Source organism: Trichomycterus rosablanca, chromosome 18 (genome assembly GCF_030014385.1).
Source record: "Trichomycterus rosablanca isolate fTriRos1 chromosome 18, fTriRos1.hap1, whole genome shotgun sequence".
NCBI lineage: Eukaryota > Metazoa > Chordata > Actinopteri > Siluriformes > Trichomycteridae > Trichomycterus > Trichomycterus rosablanca.
In genome coordinates, this window is record NC_086005.1 from 6978390 (window position 1) to 7005642 (window position 27253).

Below are 27253 nucleotides of genomic sequence, written 5' to 3' on the forward strand. Positions count from 1 at the left end.
TTTCAAAAATTGTCTTTTGTGGATCTGTTTTTTTTTTTGGGTTGTGATCCATTTTTTGTAGTAGATCTTGAACGCCTTCTAAATGCCCTCTAATTTTGTGCTATTTTTTTTGTTTTTGGGTGTTTTATTTTAGAGATGGCAGATATACAGGGGTTGGACAAAATAACTGAAACACCTGGTTTTAGACCACAATAATTTATTAGTATGGTGTAGGGCCTCCTTTTGCGGCCAATACAGCGTCAATTCGTCTTGGAAATGACATATACAAGTCCTGCACAGTGGTCAGAGGGATTTTAAGCCATTCTTCTTGCAGGATAGTGGCCAGGTCACTACGTGATGCTGGTGGAGGAAAACGTTTCCTGACTCGCTTCTCCAAAACACCCCAAAGTGGCTCAATAATATTTAGATCTGGTGACTGTGCAGGCCATGGGAGATGTTCAACTTCACTTTCATGTTCATCAAACCAATCTTTCACCAGTCTTGCTGTGTGTATTGGTGCATTGTCATCCTGATACACGGCACCGCCATTGGATGCACATGGTCCTCCAGAATGGTTCGGTAGTCCTCGGCAGTGACGCGCCCATCTAGCACAAGTATTGGGCCAAGGGAATGCCATGATATGGCAGCCCAAACCATCACTGATCCACCCCCATGCTTCACTCTGGGCATGCAACAGTCTGGGTGGTACGCTTCTTTGGGGCTTCTCCACACCGCAACTCTCCCGGATGTGGGGAAAACAGTAAAGGTGGACTCATCAGAGAACAATACATGTTTCACATTGTCCACAGCCCAAGATTTGCGCTCCTTGCACCATTGAAACCGACGTTTGGCATTGGCACGAGTGACCAAAGGTTTGGCTATAGCAGCCCGGCCGTGTATATTGACCCTGTGGAGCTCCCGACGGACAGTTCTGGTGGAAACAGGAGAGTTGAGGTGCACATTTAATTCTGCCGTGATTTGGGCAGCTGTGGTTTTATGTTTTTTGGATACAAACCGGGTTAGCACCCGAACATCCCTTTCAGACAGCTTCCTCTTGCGTCCACAGTTAATCCTGTTGGTTGTGGTTTGTCCTTCTTGGTGGTATGCTGACATTACCCTGGATACCGTGGCTCTTGATACGTCACAAAGACTTGCTGTCTTGGTCACAGATGCGCCAGCAAGACGTGCACCAACAATTTGTCCTCTTTTGAACTCTGGTATGTCACCCATAATGTTGTGTGCATTGCAATATTTTGAGCAAAACTGTGCTCTTACCCTGCTAATTGAACCTTCACACTCTGCTCTTACTGGTGCAATGTGCAATTAATGAAGATTGGCCACCAGACTGGTCCAATTTAGCCATGAAACCTCCCACACTAAAATGACAGGTGTTTCAGTTATTTTGTCCAACCCCTGTACCTGGGCATGTTGCAAAAATATATAAATATTTTTATTACGGTGCATTACATTCCACACATCTGCAAAAAGGCTTCACACTTTATGGTTTAAATATAAAGTGATGGTGGTGCTTGGGTGATCCAGAGTTCTATTACGTTAGCCTGCCACAGCTGAGATCCGGGTTTGAATCTTAGCTGGGTGTAAATCTTAGCAGTGCTGTCGGCCAGACGGGCTTCTATATTGATGCAGTTGGTGTAAATGGCAGATCTGAAGGGGGGAGGCTGAAGCCCTGCGATGGATTGACACTCTGTCCAGGGTATTTCTGCTTTGTGCCCAGTTTTTACTGGTTGAAAAATTCAACTCTAATTTAAACTGGTCGTTGTACAGGAATTTAAATAATCTTTTTTATTTAACAGCATTAATTGAACAATAACATTGTTGGCTATTGGTTGTTTGGTTACTCATTAATTAAACAGATAAATGTGATATAATTATTTTAATGTTTGAGTCATGCTCTGTTTGGTGTAAAAACACCTCCTCATGCTTTTTTATGAAAGAAAAAGTGTGTATTGTTGACAGACCATGCTGGCAGTTTTTTTTTGGGAGGTTATTTTGATATTTTCTTTACTTTTATTCTACCTGAACAAGCTATGTGAGCTGTGTGGTCTGGAATCAGAGCTGTTGTTTTATTTGTGACTTTGTTTACAGCTCTCCCACAGTATTTTCATTCGCTTAACCTGAATATGGGTCTCTGTGCCAATCTGTGCCAACAGCCACACTGTTATTACCGCACTGCTCAGTGTGACATGCACTCACAGTGGGATTTGTTTTGAACCTTTGGCAGAAGCAGAACATTTATATCCTGTAATCTCTTGAGAAGCTTAGGACTTTCACTGAGTTGGGAACGCTTAAGTGCATTAAAGCTTTTTATAACAAGAATTTTTATTTGCTTCTTGCAGAAAAACGTCTCTGTTTCAGCTTACTTGTTGTACATTTAATTGACTTTTCTGAGCATTTTCTTGGAACCATATTCTTAAGGAGGTAGTTTACTGGACATGTATCCAGATGTGCATTCCTTCTATGAAAGCAAAAGCCTCATCGTCCATAGCGTGGTAAGAAATGCAAACGTGTGGGATTTTGGCTTCGAGAAACGTCCAATAGGAAAAAAACATACCTGCAAATTAATAAACCACAAACTGGAGTTTTGCTTTTGGTTTGTTCTGTTGAAAGCTCTGGCTCTCTTTCCATATTTTCTTCAAGAACTGTTCTCATCAGTTTACCGACTTGCCAAGTCCAATTTTCTCTCATACACTGCACACATTCATTTCCAGCTCGTATTTCAGCACACTTTTTGGAATGGCTGTGATTGGTTTTAAATGAATCTTGACTGTGCTTTGCTCTGTTAGGAGAAGGGAGCCTCGTTTAAGGGAAGAAGCGAATTCTGCTGCCAAGTTAGAGTCGTTTTGCTCCTAGAGCACCTCCAAGATTAAAATTGCATGAGGCCCGAGATGGGATTTAAACCACTGCAGTTGTGCTGTTCAAGAAATCAGTTTTATATTAGCCTTCTTGTGCAAGGCTAGATTCTTCATAAACTGCAACCAGCACTGGAACAGTTGCTCCTATTGCTTGCATTGTATTTAGTCACAATTGTAAGTAACTTTGAATAGTGCTGTAACGCTGTAAATGAAACCCACATCTATATGTTAATGCATAGAGGTGAGCGAAACCTGATTATTTTAATGACCTGCTTTTGTTAATGACTTTTCAGATCAATGACCCTCCAGGTGAATTAGGAAGAATTATCGGTTGACTGTGAATGACAGACATTGGTTCACTTTTCCTATTGACCACTTCATGCTGGCCGACTAGCAGAGGAGTCTGTCATGTTTGTGTTTGAGGAATGCAAGGCTCTTGGATGTGTATCTATGTCATGACTGTCTGAGGGGATGTAAGCACTACATGATATTTGATTCAAATATGATAAATATTGTTTACGTTTCCTTATTTTTTTTTGGAATTTATTATATAAAAACATGTATTCTAGGGTGCCCAGGTGGCACAGCGGGATAATCTGCTAGCACACCAGCGCTGAGATTCTGAGCTCCTGGGTTAGAATCTTGGCTCTGCTACCGGTAGGCTGGGCGCCCTCTAGCAGGCACAGCTGGCTAATGCCTGCAGCAGACAAAATTGGCTTTTAGTCTGCTGGGTGGAAAAGACTGGATTTAGGGTTTGGGTTATCAACACTGTGTAAGGACAGAAAGTGGAGATGCGATGCTGACCTCACATGCAAATCCACTGAAGTATGAGTGAAAAAGAAGGTATTGGTGGACTGTGCACACATCAGAGGGAGTGTGTGTCAGGCGAAAATACACCCTCCTTGGACACTGAAAAAAGGGGGGTAAAATGCATTAAAAATATTCTAAAAGCCCAACCAATTAATGAATCATTTAAAAAATAAAAATAAGCTTGTCAGTTAATGTCAATTACCAGCTGACTAAAGATAGTCTTTTGAAAACAAAACTTGCATCCCCACTTATAACCAGTGTAAATAAATAAATGCATAATAACCTTAATTAATCAGCCCTCACAAAGCTATTGAACAACAGGACTGTCGACCTGGCGTAAGTGAAAGCTTTGCTTTGTTAATGGAGTGACACGACTATAAGGCATAACAGATGGAAACAAATGTAATCAGAAAAATAAAACTCTGTTCCCGTCCGTTTACATAAAGTGTTATCAGAACATTGTTAATGTCAAGCTGCAGAAAATCAAGATTTTTTTTTATGCTGTCATCTTAATTAATGACCAACCACGACCAGCACGTCCGCAAAGCAACATGATGCTTACTCTAGAGACTTTGTTTATCTGCACGTGGTGTATAAAATCAACAGCTCTTTTACAAGCAACCCTTTCATCCTGACGGGTCAGATTAAATCCCAGTATGGAGGTCTACATGCTTCTAAGCAGGTTTGGACTTCGCCTTGATAGCCACAGTACCAGTTATGTTTAGCATTTGGAGTTTTGGATGCACATGCTGTTATTTTGGAACTGCAGCTTTCAAATGTGGTAACGTGATAATAGAATGTTGTCTATCACATGAAACAAATTACACATGTGACCTGTAGGAGTACATAAGTGCTTGGAAAAGGGAGGATAATATAGCTCTTTAGGCACATTCAGGTCCTGACTCCTGCCAGCATTTTCCTCTCTGTAATCAGTAAGCAGCAAATGCCATGGATAAATCTAGCTTGTTTTAATCTTATAATTTTATATTGACTGAGATGTTCGTTTCATTTGGAGACATTTTTTAACTTCTTCTAACATTTATCTGTCTAGTCTGGTCATATTCAGCCTGTAAAATGCTAGATATCATTCTTTAAATATCATTTAATTTCTCTGGCTGGTTTTTGTTTGTGTTTGGTTCGGTTCTGGCCACATTATAAAAAGAAAACACACTTATGTGGTATTGTGAGGGTTGATAGAGTACACTGTGGTCAGCGGTGAAGTGATGCTGTGGGAGTTACTTGGCCTCACAGTGCAAGATGGATTTTTTGCAGCATTGTTGAAGTAAATCAAATCGACTTTTAGTTCTGAGGGCTGGTATAGTATGTATACACACTGATGAAACAAAACATAAAGACCATCCCCCAAGAATGGGCATGATAATGCCTGTTTCCTACCGATTGGGCATACCACCGGTCAGGGGTATATTAAATGTTAAGCTGATGGTGGGTACGTTTACGTGTTGAATGCAGCTGATATGGGCAGCATAAAGACCTGACTGACTTTGACAGAGGACAAATGAGCTATGAACCACTGACAGGTTGATGGGCCGCCAAGACCCAGTTATTCCAGAGGACACGATGGCTATGGCATCTGGTACACACCAACAGAAGGGCTCCTATTGCAGAGAGTTTTTATACCAATAGTACTTTTTGTGATACCTAGATAGACATAACCTAGTGTACTCTCAATGAGTGATCACAATTAAGGGGTTGCCAGTACTGACAGCCAATTTGTCTTTATTCTAATAGGGTTTGTAAGGTGCGTAGATGGTTCAACAAAAAACTATTTAGCTAAAAGACACTGGGCTTGGTCAAAACTAGGTTACTGAGAACTAACTCACAAAAACAGCAAACAGACAGGGTTCCAATCCATCACAGAGCCTTGGCCACCCACAGACATAGCCAATCATAGCGATATTACCGCTCGGGATTCAAAGTGTATCCCAGTGTTAGTGGGCTAGCACAGTTTACCTCTGTGCCAGATGAGCATCTAAAGGGGGGCATGAGATTATGAAATATTTAGCATCAAAGACATTACTGCTAGTGTAACGAATAATCCTTTCAGTCACTTTAAAATATATTTTACACCTTGATTACCACTAAGACTGGATGTGTCTAAGGAAGGAAAGGTCAGTTTGGGGGGGTCACCTCTGAGTCAGCTTTATTGGTTGAGGTGCCGGCAAAAGTGGCACAAGAATTCAAAGGACAAAGCGTGTAATCCACCACCAGCTGATAAAATATGTAGGAAGAGGTGTGCTACCCTGTCATGTATGGTGTCATGTCTTTGGCAGAGATTTTGAGTGCAAAAGAGATGTGGGCACATCTAGTTTGGAAGAAAATAATGAAGAAAAATCATTTTAAGAAGAACAGGCTGTGTGTTGTACATATCTTTGAATATCTTTGCAATTTCTGATGTCAACATTTAGTACCAAAAAAGCCACCAAACCAATCATCCGTTAAAAAGCACATGCTATTTCTTTTCTCTCCAAAGCTATATGTAAGAGGTGGTTGTTTGATATATTCTGGCCCTGCCAAAGCCTTTTGGTATGTTCTTTGATCAGCCCAAAGCCTTTTATCTCTTAACAGATCGCTCTCCAACTAGAGCCACAAAAAGTGCTACGGGCCATCGTAATCCCTTTGGGAACAAAGCACACAAAACTGTGGATTGCCAGCCTAAGAATAAACCCTGTGTAGACCAGGCTGGTATGAGCGGTAATGCTAAGCTATTGCTCTGTGTGCAGAGGGTTCGGAGCAGCTCTGCAGAGCCGGTGGCTGAATGCCAGCATGCTCCAGACATGCATGTTAGAACAGTGGTAATAGAATATGCGTTTACTTCCCAGCAGCCATGACTCATGGGGGCAAAGTACTTTATCTTCTGGAGAGTGTTCCACTGTCTGAGAATCATATACGAAGGAGTGTCTGGTACCTGTTAACTTTCACGTTACACCACTGCCTCTTGAATCGATCAGGGAATAGTGAATTTGAACATACAGATGATATACACAGCTTTGTAATTATTTCACTTTCATTCTGAACATTGACGGTTTCTAAGCTTCCAGTGACTCATTAGGGCTTAAGGGTAGAATTCGTTGAGGCCAGATTTCTCATGACAATAGTTCAACATTAGAACTTCAGAACAATTGCTCTTTGGTAGGGACTAATAAAATGATCATGGAAAAATGTCTTTGTGTGTCTCATGCTAAGAATATGCAAAAAATCTTTTTTCTTTGTAAATGAAACCCCAGGTCACGAATATTGACACCAGTACATTACATTCTAAACAAACTGTTGCTTAAAAGGGATTTCTGTTTATATTTTACGTTTTCAAGTTTCAAGTGTGTAGAAACTTTTAAGCAGCCATCCGTGACTTTCTGTTTCACTGGGGTGTAAGTTAGGTGATACAGAAGCTACATTCTCTGAATAATCACTCATCAACATAAATAAGATTGGATAATTCGCAACTTAAAGGAGCCCCAAGTATGTTGACTCCCAAACATCATGCAATGGCATGATTACAAGAGCTAACCACCTTCTTGTTTTGGTTTTTACACTCACTGTCCATTTTATCAGCTCCACTTACCATATAGAAGCACTTTGTAGTTCTACAATTACTGACTGTAGTCCATCTGTTTCTTTACATACTTTTTTTAACCTCCTTTTACTCTGTTCTTCAATGGTCAGGACTCTCCCAGGACCCCCACAGAGCAGGTATTATTTAGGTGGTGGATCATTCTCAGCACTGCAGTGACACTGACATGGTGGTGGTGTGTTATTGTGTGTTGTGCTGGTATGAGTGGGTCAGACACAGCAGCTCTGCTGGAGTTTTTAAATTCCGTGTCCACTCACTGTCCACTCTATTAAACACTCCTACCTAGTTGGTCCACCTTGTAGATGTAAAGTCAGAGACGGTCGCTCATCTATTGCTGCTGTTTGAGTCGGTCATCTTCTAGACCTTCATCAGTGGTCACAGGACGCTGTTGGCTGGATATTTTTGGTTGGTGCACTATTCTCAGTCCAGCAGTGGCAGTGAGGTGTTTAAAAACTCCATCAGCATTTCTGTGTCTTATCCACTCATACCAGCACAACACACACTAACACACCTGAGAATGATCCACCACCCAAATAATACCTGCTCTGTGGTGGTCCTGTGGTGGTCCTGACCATTGAAGAACAGCATGAAAGGAGGCTAACAAAGTATGCAAAGAAACAGATGGACTACAGACAGTAATTGTAGAACTACAAAGTGCTTCTATATGGTAAATGAAGCTGATAAAATGGACCGTGTGTAGAAACAAGGAGGTGGTTTTAATATACTGTATAAATAAATATGCCTATATTCTTTGCCTGGACACAGATGTAAGTGTGTTTCCAACAGGAACAGTAAGGAAGCTGATTAGAAAGGCAAATCACATCTCAAAGATCTGCAGAAGATACATTTTTGGTCTCCAAACCTGCAATTCGACACCACCTTAAAATTTAAAAGGCTTGCAAAAAAGGCTCTGTTTTGCTCAACACTACTGGGCCTCTGACTGGAGCCACGTTTCTATGAACAGATGAAAATGGAATCCTTCAAAAATGCTATAACCCTTTTTTAAGTTTCATTGCACCATGGAGTACCAACACACTTCAATTGAAAAACCGGCTGCATCTGCCAAGAGGCTAAAACAGGGTTGTGGTTGGAACCTCCATGACAATAATTTTAAACAAGCATTCATATCCACACAGAAAATGGTTCTGTCACCACAGAATGGAGCTTTTTCCATGGCCAAATGAATTCCCTGTCAAACACCCCAAGATTCCTAGCTTTAAATTGTCCAGTCTCGTTAAACATTATGCAAAACATAATGTGCTGGCAGAGGTTGGTTGTCCAAATGCCAAGTACCAAATGCAGGTGTGCAAATAATGGTGGCACACGGTTTTATAATGTAATGTTTACTTCTCGATAAGGGTTTAGGGTTTACTGGAATACATATTCTTTACTTGAAGGTGAAGTGAAGGTTGTCGCTGCTGATAAAGTGGGTTGCGCACAGCAACATGATTTCTGAAGTTCTAGGTGCCCTCCTCCATTCTGTTCTTTCTCTTGGCAGGTACTTCCTATGTTTTCTCAGGTACTTTAGTTTCCTCCACCTCAACATGTAGAATAATGTCTGTCTGAACTTAACTGCCCCGAGTTTTGTGTTAGCAAGTAAACATGTGTGTCCCTCTGTAGTAGACTGGCACACTGTTCAGGGTGTGTTCTCAACTTGTGCCAGGTTTCTGGGTTGTGCCAGACTCACTGCAGCCCTGACCACGATGAGGCATTTTGAGAAAATGAATAGGCTAAATAACTGTGTGAGATTGAGCTCCATTCATCTTTTTGTTGTATTATGGCTTCATGATGCCTGACATTGATTTACAAGGCTCGTTTGTACAAATGACATGTTTGTGTAGCGGACTTTGGTGGTGTTCACAATGTCGGAGAGGAAATTGCCTCTGTAATTACGTGCAGCAATACTACGGCGCCATGTGAAATGTCAAGCTGCTAAGCGTGGTCTCTGCTAGACGAGACTAGCGCTGGCATTGCCACTAAGGTCTTTCAGCAGGGCAAGTTAGCAATTTCTCCAGCTTTTGAAAGGTGAGAGGATGATCACAGGCCACCGGTACTTTGGAGGATGTAAGCGTTTCCTTTTGTATTAAGAGTTTTCAGCGTGGAACACTGCTTCCTGTTGCCTCTTGCTTTAAATGAGTGCAGCTCTTTTCCACATATGAATGACTGAGATTCTACAAAAAGGACGGCTGGCATCTGACAGAAGCCTTTATATTTACAGTGTATCACAAAAGTGAGTACACCCCTCACATTTCTGCAAATATTTCATTATATCTTTTCATGGGACAACACTATAGAAATAAAACTTGGATATAACTTAGAGTAGTCAGTGTACAGCTTGTATAGCAGTGTAGATTTACTGTCTTCTGAAAATAACTCAACACACAGCCATTAATGTCTAAATAGCTGGCAACATAAGTGAGTACACCCCACAGTGAACATGTCCAAATTGTGCCCAAATGTGTCGTTGTCCCTCCCTGGTGTCATGTGTCAAGGTCCCAGGTGTAAATGGGGAGCAGGGCTGTTAAATTTGGTGTTTTGGGTACAATTCTCCCATACTGACCACTGGATATTCAACATGGCACCTCATGGCAAAGAACTCTCTGAGGATGTGAGAAATAGAATTGTTGCTCTCCACAAAGATGGCCTGGGCTATAAGAAGATTGCTAACACCCTGAAACTGAGCTACAGCATGGTGGCCAAGGTCATACAGCGGTTTTCCAGGACAGGTTCCACTCGGAACAGGCTTCGCCAGGGTCGACCAAAGAAGTTGAGTCCACGTGTTCGGCGTTATATCCAGAGGTTGGCTTTAAAAAATAGACACATGAGTGCTGCCAGCATTGCTGCAGAGGTTGAAGACGTGGGAGGTCAGCCTGTCAGTGCTCAGACCATACACCGCACACTGCATCAACTCAGTCTGCATGGTCGTCATCCCAGAAGGAAGCTGACGCACAAGAAAGCCAGTAAACAGTTTGCTGAAAATAAGCAGTCCAAGAACATGGATTACTGGAATGCCCTGTGGTCTGACGAGACCAAGATAAACTTGTTTGGCTCAGATGGTGTCCAGCATGTGTGGCGGCGCCCTGGTGAGAAGTAACAAGACAACTGTATCTTGCCTAGTCAAGCATGGTGGTGGTAGCATCATGGTCTTGGGCTGCATGAGTGTTGCTGGCACTGGGGAGCTGCAGTTCATTGAGGGAAACATGAATTCCAACATGTACTGTGACATTCTGAAACAGAGCATGATCCCCTCCCTTCGAAAACTGGGCCTCATGGCAGTTTTCCAACAGGATAACGACCCCAAACACAACCTCCAAGATGACAACTGCCTTGCTGAGGAAGCTGAAGGTAAAGGTGATGGACTAAACCCAATTGAGCACCTGTGGCACATTCTCAAGTGGAAGGTGGAGGAGTTCAAGGTGTCTAACATCCACCAGCTCTGATGTCATCATGGAGGAGTGGAAGAGGATTCCAGTAGCAACCTGTGCAGCTCTGGTGAATTCCATGCCCAGGAGGGTTAAGGCAGTGCTGGATAATAATGGTGGTCACACAAAATATTGACACTTTGGGCACAATTTGGACATGTTCACTGTGGGGTGTACTCACTTATGTTGCCAGCCATTTAGACATTAATGGCTGTGTGTTGAGTTATTTTCAGAAGACAGTAAATCTACACTGCTATACAAGTTGTACACTGACTACTCTAAGTTATATCCAAGTTTCATGTCTATAGTGTTGTCCCATGAAAATATATAATAAAATATTTGCAGAAACGTGAGGGGTGTACTCACTTTTGTGATACACTGTATATAGACCACAGAAGGCAGCTAATCAGTCTTGGACCCAGTTCTACATTTTGTGTATTTCTTTGTCCTTGTCAGTGATGGGTGAAGAGCAGTGTTTATACACAAGATAGCTTCATGCACAACTGGCTGAGGCCCCAACAATGCTGGAAAAAAACTCTGCATCTGGTAGCCATCTTGTCCTGGCGAGGGTCTAAAAGAAATTCTGGGGTTACTGGATGAGAAGCATTGGTTTATCATGCACCAGGAACTGCTTCAAAACCTGATCCCAAGCATAATCATCTACTTTCCTGTCAGCGTTTATAGTACCAGCCAGTTTTATATTTCAAGAGGCTTTAATAACGTAATTTTATAGAAGCTTTACACATATCGTGGTCCAGATCCCTAATGTGTAGAAAATCTGGTATTTGCTGGGTAGTTTTCTTTGGGTTACAAAACTGTTTGACTCTTTTGTTAGCTATATTTGATGTATGAAAACAGTTGATTAAGCTATATGTGATGCTGGGTACTGTCTTACATTTGATAAAAACACTTTGATGCTTTGATTTGAATGTGAAACATTTTTTTTTGTGACCAGGTGGCTGCATGGTGATGAGAAAATCCAAAAATGGGATGTGCTTTCACAGCACTTTATAACACATTATAACAACTATACCAAGAAACGAACCTCTTTGAGCTTTAAAGTCTTACCAGTTCCTTTGTTTCCCTTTTCCAACTTTAAATGAATCATTTAAGTCAACTGAGTGAAAAATCCAGAGCTTTTGTACCAGTTAAGTCAGCCGGACTGTTTGACGCACATGGCAGATGTTCCAGCGCTGCCCTTTGTCTGAGTCTGTCACATTGTATAAATATTGTTTACAGAGAATCCGAGGACAGACGCTGGTTTCAGCCAGACAGAGTGGACACAGTACCCGCTCATCCTGCACGGGTAGTACGCAGAAACTTTGATTGTGCCACTTCAACCGACCCTCCATGCGCACACTTATTTATTTGCATGAATGTGTTTCTGCTTGAGCTAAATTTAATCTGACAGATCTTCAGGATCAGATCTAGTGGTTGTGAGTACAGATGAGTGGGAGCATTGTGCTTTATGTTGAGTGCGTAAGGTAAACTGGGAGGTTCTTGTGGTCTGATCATTCCTGCATTCGGAGGTTAAGTTCCACACGGCTCTTATACATTCCACAACCTGGTTCTGGTGTTTGATTTAAATTCCACGTTCCGAGCTGAAATCCAGCCTCAACAATCCGCGTGTTATTAATTATGTATGCTCTGTGCAAAATGTAAGCTAAGACGAGTTGGACTTTTGACAAAACATTCAGCTGGCTTTGCTGTCCCAGTCTGCTGAGATTGTTGGTTTTTAAATTGTTTCCTAAAACAAGTTAATAATCTGCAGTAGATCATTTCAGTACAAAGCTTTTTTTCTGTAACAATAACATTCCAGCTTTTGTTCTGGTAAGTTCCTCACTAACTCTCACCAAACCCACAGAAAATGATTTGAGGGTTTATTATATCTAGTATATCTAGTATTTATGGCTAATCTGTGCACCTGACTTAACAAAATGTAGGAACTCATGAATCAGATACTGATTATTGGTGTTGGAGAATATGCTGACCTGGAACACTCGAGTAAAATTAGATTGCTTTTGACAGTTTGTCTGTAAACTTTTTTTTCTTCTTTATTTTCCTTCACCTGCTTTCCATTAGGAGTCGCCACAGCAGATCATTCGTCTCCATCTTGTCCTTGTCCTGTCACCCAAAAAAATCTACATGTCCTCTCTTTGGCTCTCCACTCTTCATCCTGCCATCTGACTCCATCCTTGACGCTGCTCATGTTCAAACCATTTTAATCTTGCCTTTCCAACTTTAAAGAGATGAAGGATGAAGACGGTGGCATAGACTGGCAGGTGTGATTTGCGATAGAAGGGTATTTGCCAGTGTGAAAGGTAAAGTTTACAAGACAGAAGTGAGACCTGCTGTGTTGTACGGAGGTGGTAGCACTGACTAAAGGGCAGGGGAGGAAGCTGGAGGTGGCAGAGATGAAGATACAGCAATTCTCATTGAAAGTAATCAAGATAGACAAGATTAGCTACAAGTTCATAAGAGGCACAGCGTTAGAGAAGAGAGATTGAGATGGTCTGGGGTGCTGAGAATGGAACCGCCAAGTCAAGGGGGAGGTCAAGGGTGCTGAGAATGGAACCGCCAAGCAGGGGGAGGAGAGGAAGGCCGAAGAGGAGGTTTATGGATGCAGTGAGGGAAGACATGCATGTTTTTGGGGTGAGAGAAGAGGATGGTCAGGACAGGGAAAGATGGAGATATGCTCTGACAACCCATAACAGGAGCAGCCCAAAGAATAATAATAGTTATAATAATAAGAAAACTACAGTATAAGTGATTTATTAATTTATTTATTTATTAGGATTTTTACGTTATGTTTTACACATTTTGGTTACATTTATGATAGGACAGGTAGTTACTGGTTACACAAGATTCATCAGTTCACGTCTTTAATGTCAAACACAGTCGTGGACAATTTTGTATCTCCAAATTACCTTATTTGCACATCTTTGGACTGTGGGAGGAAACCGGAGCTCCTGGAGGAAACCCATGCAGACACGAGGAGAACATGCAAACTCCATACAGAAAGGACCTGGACCACTCCACCTGGGAATCGAACCCAGGACCTTCTTGCTTGTTGCTGAGGTGAAAGTGCTACCCATCTAGCCACTATGCTGCCCAGTATAAGTGATATAGCTAAATCTCTCATGATGTAGTCATATCCTTTAGTCCAAGGTAGCAGATATCAGACAATACTTATCATTGTGCTATTAATATTTGTATATCTTTATTCGTATAAAAGCAAAGGTTTCTGTTTTGTATGTAGAAATGTAAATATTGGCCCCTCTGTAAACCAAAACTTGGATGCTTTTTTTGCAAGCATTGCAGATCAATCATCTGCATATCCCACCGATATCCAACCCGATACCCACCGTGCACTGCTAGGTGGTCTTTGTTTCAGTTATGATGAGAGAACACTGGCTGTGATTCCGGCTCATCTCCATGTCCTGGATTGTTTAGCGAGCTCTGCCTAGCAAAACAATGGCTAGTCTTACTTACTCTTTATTTTCTTTGACTCTCTTTATACCACTATTGAAAGATACAAAGATTTGATTTCTTCTCTTTGTTTTTCTCTGTGGCCCTGCACTGCTAAAGAGTCTGAAAAACTGCCATTTTTGTTTCATCTGGTTTATATAAGCACAAACTGATTAGACGAGCTGTTGCAGTGGTAGGCATTGAACTGGAACCACTGGTAACAGTGGCAGAAAAGAGGACACTGTGTAAACTCTATTCTATCATGGACAATGTCAGTCACCCACTGTATACAGTGATTACTAAACAAAGGAGCATGTTCAGTGACAGGCTGCTGTCTAGGAGCTGCTCCACGGACAGGCTTAGAAAGTCATTCGTACCCAGAGCCATTAGGCTCTACAACTCCACCAGGCAGGGACGGCTGACTGTAGCTAAAGAGTGAGGGTTTCTAGTGTAGCCATTCGTGTATGTACTTGTATGCACTTGTGTGCATGTGCAGGTGTATATATGTATATATATATGTATATATGTGTGTATGTATTTGCATATGTGTACATGAGTATATATGTGTATGTATTTGCATGTGTGAATATGTATGTATATGGGTGTATATGTGTATGTATATATATGGCTATACTGGCCTCATTGTGCAATATTGTCACATGTCACTTTACTATTTAATAATTTAATAATTTAATTACTATTCAATTTTTACACTAGCAATATACCTCATGCATCATTACAGTTACCAGTTATTCATTTTATGTTAATCACAAGAAAGACTCGGTTCTATTTTTTCTTTTCAGGATCAATAAAGTGTCTATCTATCTATCTATCTATCTATCTATCTATCTATCTATCTATCTATCTATCTATCTATCTATCCATCTATCCATCTATCCATCTATCCATCTATCCATCTATCCATCTACCTATCTATCCATCTATCCATCTATCCATCTATCCATCTATCCATCCATCTATCCATCTATCCATCTATCCATCTATCCATCTATCCATCTATCCATCTACCTATCTACCTATCTACCTATCTACCTATCTACCTATCTATCCATCTATCTATCCATCTATCCATCTATCCATCTATCTATCCATCTATCCATCTATCCATCTATCCATCTATCCATCTATCCATCTATCTATCCATCTATCTATCTATCCATCTATCTATCTATCCATCTATCCATCTATCCATCTATCCATCTATCTATCCATCTATCTATCCATCTATTAGAGCAGATGGGATGCCTTTATTCGTCCTGTATACAAATACACATGGACATTACAATGAAATAATATAATTATTTGCATATCCCAGCTTATAATAAATAATATGCTTTAAACTTAGAAGGGGGGACGACTGGATGCATTTACATGATACATTGCAAAACTGCTTTCGTTTTCTGAGGAGGCGGTGATGCTTACCTTGCTGCCACGCTTCTCTGAGTGCCACGCATCGTGTACATTTGCTGCTTGACGCTGCACTCAAAGTTAAATCTGTTTGAAATTTGACCTTGTTTGCTGACCTTTTCAAAGTACTTCCAATTAGACAGCTTGTGTAAATGATGCGGAGAGATTCTCACTGTTTCACACAACCCTGAACTGTTTTATTCAACATTGTGAGAAAAATACATACAATAAATACGACTAGTAAACTGTAAAACAGTTAATCCTGAAGTTGCTTATTGTGGCTATGTAGCTCTTTAATAAGATTTAATGTGCCCTTTGATTCAAACTTAAAGGTTTCATTAACCCATTTACTTTTTTTTTTTTTTACTAACGTCTTAAAATGCTGACTATTGGCGCCCAGGTGGCAGAGAGGGATAATCCGCTAGCACACCAGTGCCGAGGTTCGGCTCTGCTATCGGTCACCTGGACGCTTTCTAGCAGGCACAGTTGGCTAATGCCTGCAGCAGACAAAATTGGCGTCTAGTCTGCTGGGTGGGAAAATACTGGACTAATAAGTACAGAAGTGGAGGAGCGCAGGGATCGGGGAGCTGACCTTATGTGCAAATCCACTGAAGTATGGGAGAATAAGAAGGAATTGGTGGACTGTTCACACATTAGAGTGAGTGTGTGTCAGGCGAATATACACCCTCCTTGGACGCCGTTGGGGTCCCCAGCAGATTGGCTACGCTAAATTGGGATAAAAAGGGGAAAAAATGACAACTATTGCGACCACAGCGTTCTTGATTTAAACTAAAGTGTGTTTCATGTGAATAAACTACTAATACTGTGAGTCAATATTGTGGATTATTTTCAAGCTCGTCCCTCAGTGGCATAGGCAGCAGAAAGCGGTTTTGCCATGTATCATGTAAATGCAGCCTAAGAATGCACACGGCTTTGGAATGGGATGTCCATCAAGCCCAAAAATACTATACATTTTTTAAGGGGAAAAGACTTTTTCCATAACCACTGTATTTTCCTTGGCATGTTGATCTGAGGATTTGCTGGAGATGCCACGGTTGTTATTGGCTTGCTTGCTGATGCGTTAAATGTTAGGCACATTGTGTTTTCCCATTTGTGCATCTCATTAAGCAGAACGAGCTTTGTATAAATCAGCTTTGATCAATGCACCATCATTACGCTGGTCATTTCATTAACCTTCAGCGATGACCTTTGGCAGGCTAATAATACAGCTAAATGTCATACATATTCAATTACTTATTTCCCCAGAAATGCAAGGGGGTGTGTTTTAATCGGCATAGGAGTGAAGCATTCAGAATGTTTTCTTTCACTCACCACGGTTGGTGTTCCTTCCAGAGTTCTTTTGTGTCAAGTACCTCCTTTAGCACCAGCTGCATTGTATACAGATTTGGAATGTGACATATTAGGGATGCCGTCTATTTTCAGCCCCCCTCCACACATTTTCCCTTGTTAAAAAAAAAGCACTGTGTTGAGTGTTCCTCCATGAGTCATTAAAGGGAACTGTGCTTCGACTTGCCTGGCACTTAAATGGTGCTATTAACGGATTCAACATGGCATGGATGAACACGTCTGGTTTAGCAGAACTAGCACCTCAATTAGACGGAGCTGTTTAGAAATGCTTTACTGCTCTGAGAAGTGTTTTGAAACGAATATCCGCTATTCAGAGGTTCATTCTGAAACATCTTCTCTTACAGTTACCTTTACCCTCAGTGCTATTTTCAGTTGAACTTTAGCTTTCCATAGCTCCTTAAACAAACAGCAAATAGCAGGAGGGAAATGCTAACAATGCTTTTTATAGCAGTAGGCGGTGCCCACATGATCCTTGTGTCAGTAAATCATCAGGACGGTAAAGATTCCGGATATTTAGGGCGCAGATAGAACCGTCAGTTCTGCTCATGTCAGGCACGGGCTATTAAACGTCCGCAAGCCCTACATGCACACGTAGAGACTGGAGTTTAATGGAGTCTCAAGAATCTGGCAGGCTTGCTGCATTCCTCAACCCTTTCTGAGCTGTTTGTCCGACTCTTAGGCGGCCGTTTTCCCCCTCGAGTCTCTTCTAACCCTGTATCCACTGCCTGCCTTTCACTTTTCTTTTCTTTCTTGTATCATAATACATAGCATTTATATGCTGCGGTAGTAGACTTTTGCCGGTAACCAACATATAAGGCTAAGGTTTTAATATTCCTGTGACCTTCATCACTTTAGGCGAACCACACTGTTGCTTTCATACGAGTATAAAGACAGCTTGTACCCGCACTGAAAATGTTGCTGTGCAGAAAGCTATGTGCCCTTGGCTACTAGCTCACTGTTGGTTTAATGTTGGGACCTTTTTGGACAACGTTAGTGTCTATTTTTGGAGGGCGCTGATGAACATGTGGGCTGGGGGATGAGTCAGTGCATGATAAACTTATCCACGTGCAGGAATTTCAGAGCTTAATAGTTAAATGCATTGCTTCACACCCGTTCCTGCACTGCACCTAGAAATGCACATTTCTACCAGTTTCTTCAATCTTGGAGCATCCCATTAAAATATAAATTACTGAGCTTAATGTAAATGAGTATTTATATCTTTCTTAGTAATGTAGTGAATGTGGCAGTAATGTAGAACTGTAGTGTGAGGGTTCTTCAAAAAGTTTCAGCACTTTTAAAACTATTTATTAAAAAAAATTTTTAAAAACAAAATACATCACTTTTCTACATAATCACCTTCTGATGGATTTTTCTCAGCGTTGTACCAACTTTTTAATGCCATCAGCAAAAAATGTTTTTGGTTGAGCGGGTAGCCACTAATGCACCGCTGCTTTCACATCATCACTTGAAAATCTGCTTCCCCTTAAAGCTTCTTCGATCGTCCAAATAGGTGGAAATCAGATGGCGCTAAATCCAGACTATAAGCGTCTCTCAGTCTCTCAGACAAGACCAATTACTCCTCCTCCTGCCCTCACCGTTTCCAACCAAAATATAAAAGGGAGGAAACTTTTAGAAGATCCCCCTTACATTTTATACAGTCAGTGGCCAATAGTTCATTAAAAGCACTAATTAAACATGCAAATCATACTGACTATCTATAATCATTATGTTAAAACATAACTCTGCCTGACAACAATATTGCAGTTATCAATCACGATAACACTTTATTATTATTGTGGCAATTTAATACTTAAATAGAACCACTTTTAAAATGTGAACTAGGGATGTTTGGAGCCGTTTGTGCTTGGTAAAAGAAGAGAACATGGAATGATCGTTCCTCAAACAGAACGTGTTAAAAATGATTTTTTCCATCTATCAGCTGCTATGCTGAAGGATCAGGGTCCCATGTGTGTTGCTATTAAGTAATGTGAGCAGTTAAGTTGGTATTTTAAATAATTGCTTGCATAAACAAAGTCAGTGTTCCATACATTAGTTTTGCATCATTTTCTGCTGTACTTTTATTGATGGATTTTAGATGAGCCTTAAAGAACTAGTCACAAATTCCAGAATTTCTGACATTGCTAGAACTTTTTCTTCAGCTTTCTTTGGTCGCAGCAGCACTGAATCGGCTGCCAGTGAGCATGTCAGACAGCCAAAATAAATCTCTCGCCTGCAAAGCAAAATCAGGCTCTATCATTGTACAGTGTAACGCTGGCTTGTGGTTGAGTATGGGTGGGTTAATGTGGAAGAGGGTGAGAGAAGTTGGATGAGGGTGGGTTAAAGGGTTGCGGCGGCTCCAGTGCCACCGGAAACACGGGGCATATTGCAATCCCCTCCTCAAACTGTACAGATTCGAACCCCAACAGCAAACATGATTAAAATCTGAGTATTTCTTAAAAGAAATAAATTCAGAGCAAATTCTTGAAACTTTTTTTTTTTTTTTTATTATTTTAGGGCACAAAGTAATTTGCTAATTAGCTGCTCATTACATTAATTTCTTGGTTTGCTGTTTTATTTCATCATTCCGAGTTCTTACTGACTCCTCTGTGGCTCATGTTACAGTTTATTTTCATTGGAGTGTCACTGACTCTTGTGTATACAGTGCCGGCCAAAAGTCTGAGACCACTAGTGAAATGAGTCTACTTGGCATTTTCTTTTTCAAATTTAACACAATGTTTTAATTATATATCATAGAATTGCTAACAGTTTTTAATCAAAATTGAATCTTAAAAACTAACATGAATTTAAGAATATCTTTGTATTTTACTCCTTGTTGCTGGAATACAAGCATGCACTCGAGCTGGAATGGACTCTTCGTGTGCCCCCAGCATGATTTCCCAATAATCAATGGAGCATTAAGTGATATTACTGAAAGCTTGGCTCATAAATGCTGAATGGGGTTTGGGTCAAGTGGGTGTGGAAGGAGGAACGTCCATGACAATCAGCACCTCTTGATGTTTTTTGGTCTTTAAGCATTTTTTACAAAGGTTTGAGCTTTTAAATAAAAACTTAAATACATTTGAGAAAAAAAACAGCAGTTTTACTAGCGGTCTCAGACTTTTGACTCCCACTGTAAATGTGTGTTAAACTGGTTAGAAGAATAGCGTAGAGTAGGTGTAAGTTACACCACATGGTAAAAAATATTGGGAAAACCCTCTCTAATTATTGAATTCTTGTGTTTCATCCACAAAAATTGCTAACATACACCGATCAGACATAACATTAAAACCACCTCCTTGTTTCTACACTCACTGTCCATTTGATCAGCTCCACTTACCATATAGAAGCACTTTGTAGTTCTACAATTACTGACTGTAGTCCATCTGTTTCACTACATATCTTTTTAGCCTGCTTTCACCCTGTTCTTCATATGATCAGGACCCCCACAGGACCACTACAGAGCAGGTACTATTTGGGTGGTGGATCATTCTCAGCACTGCAGTGACACTGACCATGGTGGTGTGTTAGTGTGTTGTGCTGGTATGAGTGGATCAGACACAGCAGCGCTGCTGGAGTTTTTAAATAGTGTCCACTCACTGTCCACTCTATTAGACACTCCTACCTAGTTGGTTCACCTTGTAGATGTAAAGTCAGAGACGGTCGCTCATCTATTGCTGCTGTTTGAGTCGTGTCATCTTCTAGACCTTCATCAGTGGTCACAGGACGCTGCCCACGGGGCGCTGTTGGCTGGATATCTTTGGTTGGTGGACTATTCTCTGTCCAGCAGTGACAGTAAGGTGTTTAAAAAACTCCAGCAGCGCTGCTGTGTCTTATCCACTCATACCAGCACACACTAACACACACTAACACACCACCACCATGTCAGTGTCACTGCAGTGCTGAGAATGATCCACCACCCAAATAATACCTGCTCTGTGGTGGTCCTGTGGTGGTCCTGACAAATTAAAGAACAGAGTGAAAGCAGTTTAAAACAGTATGTAGAGAAACAGATGGACTACAGTCAGTAATTGTAGAACTACTAAGTGCTTCTATATGGTAAGTGAAGCTGATAAAATGGACAGTGAGTGCAGTAACAAGGAGGTGGTCATAATGTTATGCCTGATATGTGTATGTAATAAATTAATTATATAAATGAAATTGCATGCTTCCAACTTTTCAGCAATGGTTTAGGGAAGGCCTTTTCCTGTTTCAACTTGACTTTCAGGTTTATAAAGCTTGGTTCAACGAAACTCCAGTGGACTAAACAGGTTTGAAATGAATTGGAATATCTTGCTCTTTTGACTGGATGGGCACAAATTCCCACAAACATGCATCAAAGTCTCATGAGAAGTCTTCTCATTATGTGTGAGATCATCACATCACATAAAGGTCACTCTATTTTAACACCATTTGCTTTTTAATTGGGATGTCAGGTGTCCAAATACTTTTGGCCATACAGTGTACGTGATAGCAGTGCCAGTAACCTTCCACTTGATGGTGCTTGATGAGTGACAGTTATTTAGTAACCTCACCCACTGTGCCAAAAGAACTTTTCAGCACCTCGCTGCAACCATGCAGCCTCAAAGACAAATATCACATACGCAGCTCAGAAATCATCCCTCCCTTCTTCACACTGGGTTCAGCGTTTAAGAAACAGAACGCAAACCTAATAAAGCCTCTGTTCTAGCTTTTTTTTCCAGCAGGGATTAGCAGAGCCCTGTTTGACTTTTCCAGCTGCTTTTCATGGCTTTAAAGAGCTTAGCAGTCAGCAGAAAGCTCTCTTGACATTTATTCTTTTAGTAGGATGGTAAAAGTCAAGTACCAATGCATTTCTTTTATTAGCATACAAGGACCATCACATTTATCTATTCATTAGTTGTCATTAACCGACCCATGTCCAGGTTGGTCTGGAAAAACCAAGAAACACTAAGCACAAAGGGGTAGTAGACCTTGAACCGTGTTGCTGGGCGACTTATTTTGTAAGGTAGGAGGAAAACTGAGAACCTGGAGAAAACCCACAGAAAGGAGGCAAAATGTGGAAGTGGTGGAAGGTGCTGTGCTACACCCACTGTCCTCGCTAGGGCAGATTTGTCAGCTTGTATCTTTTTCTATTTAGCAGAATTTGCTCTTTATTTCTTTATCTGAGATGCTCAAGTGTCGCCGCGGTCTACTCTGCTGGCCAATCACTGCTGAGATCTGGTGCTATCAGCCAGCCGTCTACACAGACATGATTAGCTGTTGGGGGAAGTTCTGTAATGGATTGGCACCTCTTACCAAAATAAAGCTGTTGATGAAAATGAAATAAAAAATGAAATAAGATTGTATCTGTATCTGATTTGGTGTTAAGTATATTAAAATGTTTTTGGAAAGCGTAGACTGGTTTCATAATGAGTGGTTCAATGTTGTTGTCAGATTGGTGTTCTGAAGAAAAGCCTATTAAATAGCAGCAAAATATGAGACCTGTAACAATATTTCAGTACTAACTTCAACAGAATGACTGTAAGGCACATTTCTGCCAACCTTTCTCATTTTCAGGCACTGATCCCAGAACCCAGCCATAAAATACAAGAATTGCACCGTATCTAATTCTCTAATTCTCATATAACAATGCTGGCCCAGACTTTGCTCATGAGTTAAGCCAAAAGTTCATTATATGCTTTTTTATAAAGCAGGGCTGGAAACTAGAGGAAAGTCGTTTGCGTACAGCCGGCAGTGGCTCTTAAATACATTTTGATATTTGAAACGCCTGTTTTTTCATTGAGTAGATGTGCCCAACCTCAATAGCTTAAATAACATCTTTCTGTAACTGCCATGATTTAAACCATCAGCCATAACACAGTTCCATACCCTACAGGTTATTTGGCATCTATATACCGACATTGGCTGTGACTAAGGGGGGTGGCTGCAGCCCCACAATTGATCATCGTCCTGTCCGGGTGTATCAATAAATTGCTGGGAAGTTCAGACTCACCATGACCAGAATCAAGTGGTGGTAAACCATACAAATGAAACGTCAAATCTTTGTCACAAATATGGGAAAAATCAGATTTAGCCCTTGACCTTTTTTTTTTTAATTAAACAGTCTCTTTGCAAATGATGTGCTGCATCCCAAACAGCATACTACAGTCAAAATAGTGTGGCAAAATAAGATTATCTTCATTAATTATTCTCAAGTTTGGCAAAGCTTAGCACAACCGTAGTATTTTGTAGGTTAGAACACATTTAGCAGTAGAAAGACCCTAACACAGTCCCACCACATCTGTACTAACTAACTAGATGTAAACAGCACTTAGGGAGACTACTGTGTCACAACGTGATTTAATAAGAGGGCAGCACGGTGGCTCGGTGGGTAGCACTGTCACCTCACAGCAAGGTCCTGGGTTCGATCGCCAGGTGAAGCTTTCCATTCTGTGTGCAGTTTGCATGTTCTCCCCGTGTCTGTGTGGGTTTTTTTTTCTGGGAGCTTTTTCTGGTTTCCTCCCATAGTCCAAAGACGTGCAAGTGAGGTGCATTGAAGATACAAAATTGTCCATGACTGTGTTTGACATTAAACTTAAACTGATGAATCTTGTGTAACCTCATTCCAGCTTCTGTAAAGTGTCCCATGTGTGCACACAAGTAAGAGACATACGTTCACCATCGATTATAATGATGATTACTGTTTGTATTTGGTATTTTATGATGCTATTTGGTCTTAACAAATGATGGCTCTCTTACTCTAAGCACTCCGCTCAATAATTTAGTTTTTAAATGGATGCACCTGCGGCTCTGTGCAACTCCAGCCAAACAACGTGCATCTATTATCCTACCTTCCCCCCACCAACCATCATTCCACCAAATATTCCAGATGTTTTCTAAACCACAAAAATGAGACCCCATACCCAATAAAAAATGTCAGCTGTTTCACCAAGTTAAAGCAAACTTAAAGTACAATAAGCAACGTACCTCAGAAGTATTTTGTTTAACTTTTTACCGTAGTTACAACACATACAAAACGCACTCTTATTTTGTATTTATTTTTTGTTTGTTTATAAATGTTACATAGTGTTCTGGCGGCACGGTGGCTCAGTGGGTGGCACTGTTGCCTCAAAGCAAGAAAGTCCTGGTTTCGATCTCCAGGTGGGGTGGTCCGGGTCCTTTCTGTTTGGAGTTTGCATGTTCTCCCCGTGTCTGCGTGGGTTTCCTCCGGGAGCTTCGGTTTCCTCCCGTATTCCAAAGACGTGCAAGTGAGGTGAATTGGAGATACAAAATTGTCCAGGACTGTGTTTGACATTAAACTTGTGAACTGATGAATCTTGTGTAACCAGTAACTACCGTTTCTGTCATGAATGTAACCACGGTGTGTAAACATGATGTTACAATCCTAATAAACAAACAAACAAACATAGTGTCCTTATCTTCACTATTACTGTGGTGTGTGGTTTGATTAAATTCAGTTATTTAATTAATTAAAAAAAAAGGAATCCTCTCTGATTTACACAAAGTGCAGTCACATCCACCCCAACATCCTGGAGTGTGTAAGTCTTGTAACTTTAATCAATTAATCAATAATTATGGAAGTCAGATCGGTATTTGTGATTAGTAGTGCATAGTGCAGTGTCGTTGCATCAGTACAGATTGTTATTTAATAAAGTTGACGCTAAATTATTGGCGTAGCCTGCAGTTTCTGAGGTTCCACATCTGCCCAGCCAGAATCTCAAAGTGTGTGGTCTTTATTCTGGTTTCATTTGTAATGTGAGCAGGGTTAATGATGTTTGGATAATCCCAGCCAAATCGGTTAATAAATATTAAATAAAAAAAAAAAGATTTACAAGTGCTTGTTAATATTGATCATTATTTTGTGTGATGAAATCCAGCCACCATACATGATGGCAATCTGAACCCTGATGTAGTTCATTGTATTATTTATGAATGATGAATACACTCACAATTCCTGTCCAGTTCTATTAAATTTTCTGCTTTAATCAAATTGATGATGACAATTCACTGAATCACCAACAATTTTCAATTTAGTTGGTCTGGCTCAGGCTGCAAACAGATTTTGGCAGTGCAGTATAAACTGAAATCTGCTGGCATGACTGTTTTATAAACAAATGTATTGAACATAAATGTACAAGAAATGCTTTGATGCCATGATACGTGTTATTTTATTGTTATTACGTGTATTACATGACTTGCATAATGTTTGTATAGCTTTGGGATGAAGTGGTAATGAAAACTGTGTTCTGTTTGCCTTGCTCACAACATTAAGTGTGGATCTGACCCTGAACCATTCTGCTGCACCGCTATCAAGAAACAGACGTCATAGTTCCACTGTTTGACTTGCAGTCTGTTTACCCATCTACCCTAATGTGCTGTAACCCATGGCGATCGCTTTTATATTGACCTGCTGTAAAGCCATTATGCGATTATAAGTTTACCTGTGCTCCTGCATCGGGACCTAATGGATCTGAACTGCTGCTGATAATCTTATTTGGAGACTCAGTTCAACCTTTGCTCTTTCATCTTTTAAATAACACGTTTGTGAACAGCGAGGCTCTTTACTCTCGTCTTGAAACTGACTGGAATGAGCTGACCTTTTTGGAATGCGTCGCTGAACATCACTCTTCTGTTCACTTGTGTGCCGCAGGCTACAGAAGCAGCGGGTGTCTTTCACACAGTGCTTAGTGCCTAAATGAAATGAGATGCTGTTCCATTTTCTTTTCAAAAAAGTATGGAAGTGTATTTTTGGAAAATGGTTTTGAAAGCTAAGGTACTTTAAATATTCATAAAGGCGCCATTTGATGATATGTCTACATAGAAACTACTGTTTTATTTAATGTCCTGGGTACAAAAATGTGATCTTCTAAAGTCTCATGTATAGACATCTGCTGTGATGCCAAAAACATTAGAAAAACATGCACTAGGTTGTTTGGTTACACTTAATTGACCCTAGGATGAGAAGAATTAGTGCCCCGGTGTATTCAGGGTGTATTTCTGCCTTACACCAAATGTTTCTGGGTGGCACAAGATCCACCGTAGACCATTACTAGGATGAAGCAGTTGGTTGAAAATGAATGAATGATGAACAGTAAAGTTCCAGCAGTAAAATGACTTTTATGTTTAACTGTAAGGTTTTAACCTAACAAGCCTGACTATGATCTACTATAATTTAAACAGTGGGGTAAACTCAGAATCTGATTTTTTTTTTTTACCACAGCTTCGTCCTGGTCAGGGCTGTGGTGGGTTCTGTTTCCCCAGAATCACTGGATGCAGTGCAGTAACACACACCACACAGGATGACAATCCATCGTTGGGTCTCTGTCATTCCTCCCCCTTAGACATAGCCAGTAGTGTAGTAGTGGGGACAGTGTTAGCCCAGTGGGTAGGACTTTGGGCTGTCAACTGAAAGGTTGAGAGTTTGAATCCCAGCTCTGCCATGCAGCTACTGTTAGGCCTTTGAGCATGGCCCTTAACCCCCTCTCCTCCAGGGGTGCCGTACAATGGCTGACCCTGCATTCTGACCCCAGCCTCCAAAACAAGCTGGGATATGTGAAAAAACTGTTTCGTTGTTCTGTACATCTGTATATGTATGTATGACAAATAAAGGCGTTTCTATTCTATTCTAGAGTATGTAGATGCACGCCTAGGCGATAGCACTGTTGAGTATTCGAACCCTTGATCCCAAGGATAGTAGGCTGACCCAGAATATATATTTACATATTCACAAATTGTGGGATGATATGAATATTACTAAATAGACATGTAGCCCAGCCTGTTGGTAGCAGAGCTGAGATTTGAACTGATGAGTGTCAGCTCTGGTGTGCTAGTGTGTTTTATCGACAAATTGGTTTAAAGAAACTCCAGTGACCTGCACAGAGCCCTGACCTCAGCCCCACTGAACAGCTTTGGAATGAACTAGAACATCAGTTGAGCCTTTTGAACAACATCAAAAGGCTCAACCTTATAAATGCTTTTTTGACCTAATCGGCACAAATTTCCACAGACATACTTCAAAGTCTTGTGAGAAGCCTTTTCAGAAGAGTGGCTGTTAAAAAAATAGCTAAAAAGATCACATAGAGGTCACTTTTTTTTTTTTATACCATTTGCTTTTGAAACGGAATGTCCAACAAGCTCATGGTCAGGTGTCCAAAAACTGGCAACATTTGCATCCCTAGAACGGTGTGTTCTCTAAGCTACTCAGCACTGAAGCCATGTTGCCTCTCTTGACTCTAAGTGTGACATGCTTTGCTTCACTGGTCAAATATGCAGTGCAGGGAAATTTATTGACACTAATGGTTTTATAGAGAAAGGACAGGATAAGTACACACATCTGC

At 40.8% G+C, this 27253-nt stretch overlaps 1 protein-coding gene across 2 annotated transcripts in view; it reads left to right on the forward strand.

Moving 5' to 3' along the window:
- The window catches only part of il11ra (interleukin 11 receptor subunit alpha), a 52254-nt gene that overhangs the window by 8536 nt on the left and 16465 nt on the right, over positions 1–27253 (forward strand). The gene's annotated exons all lie outside the window — the stretch shown is intronic.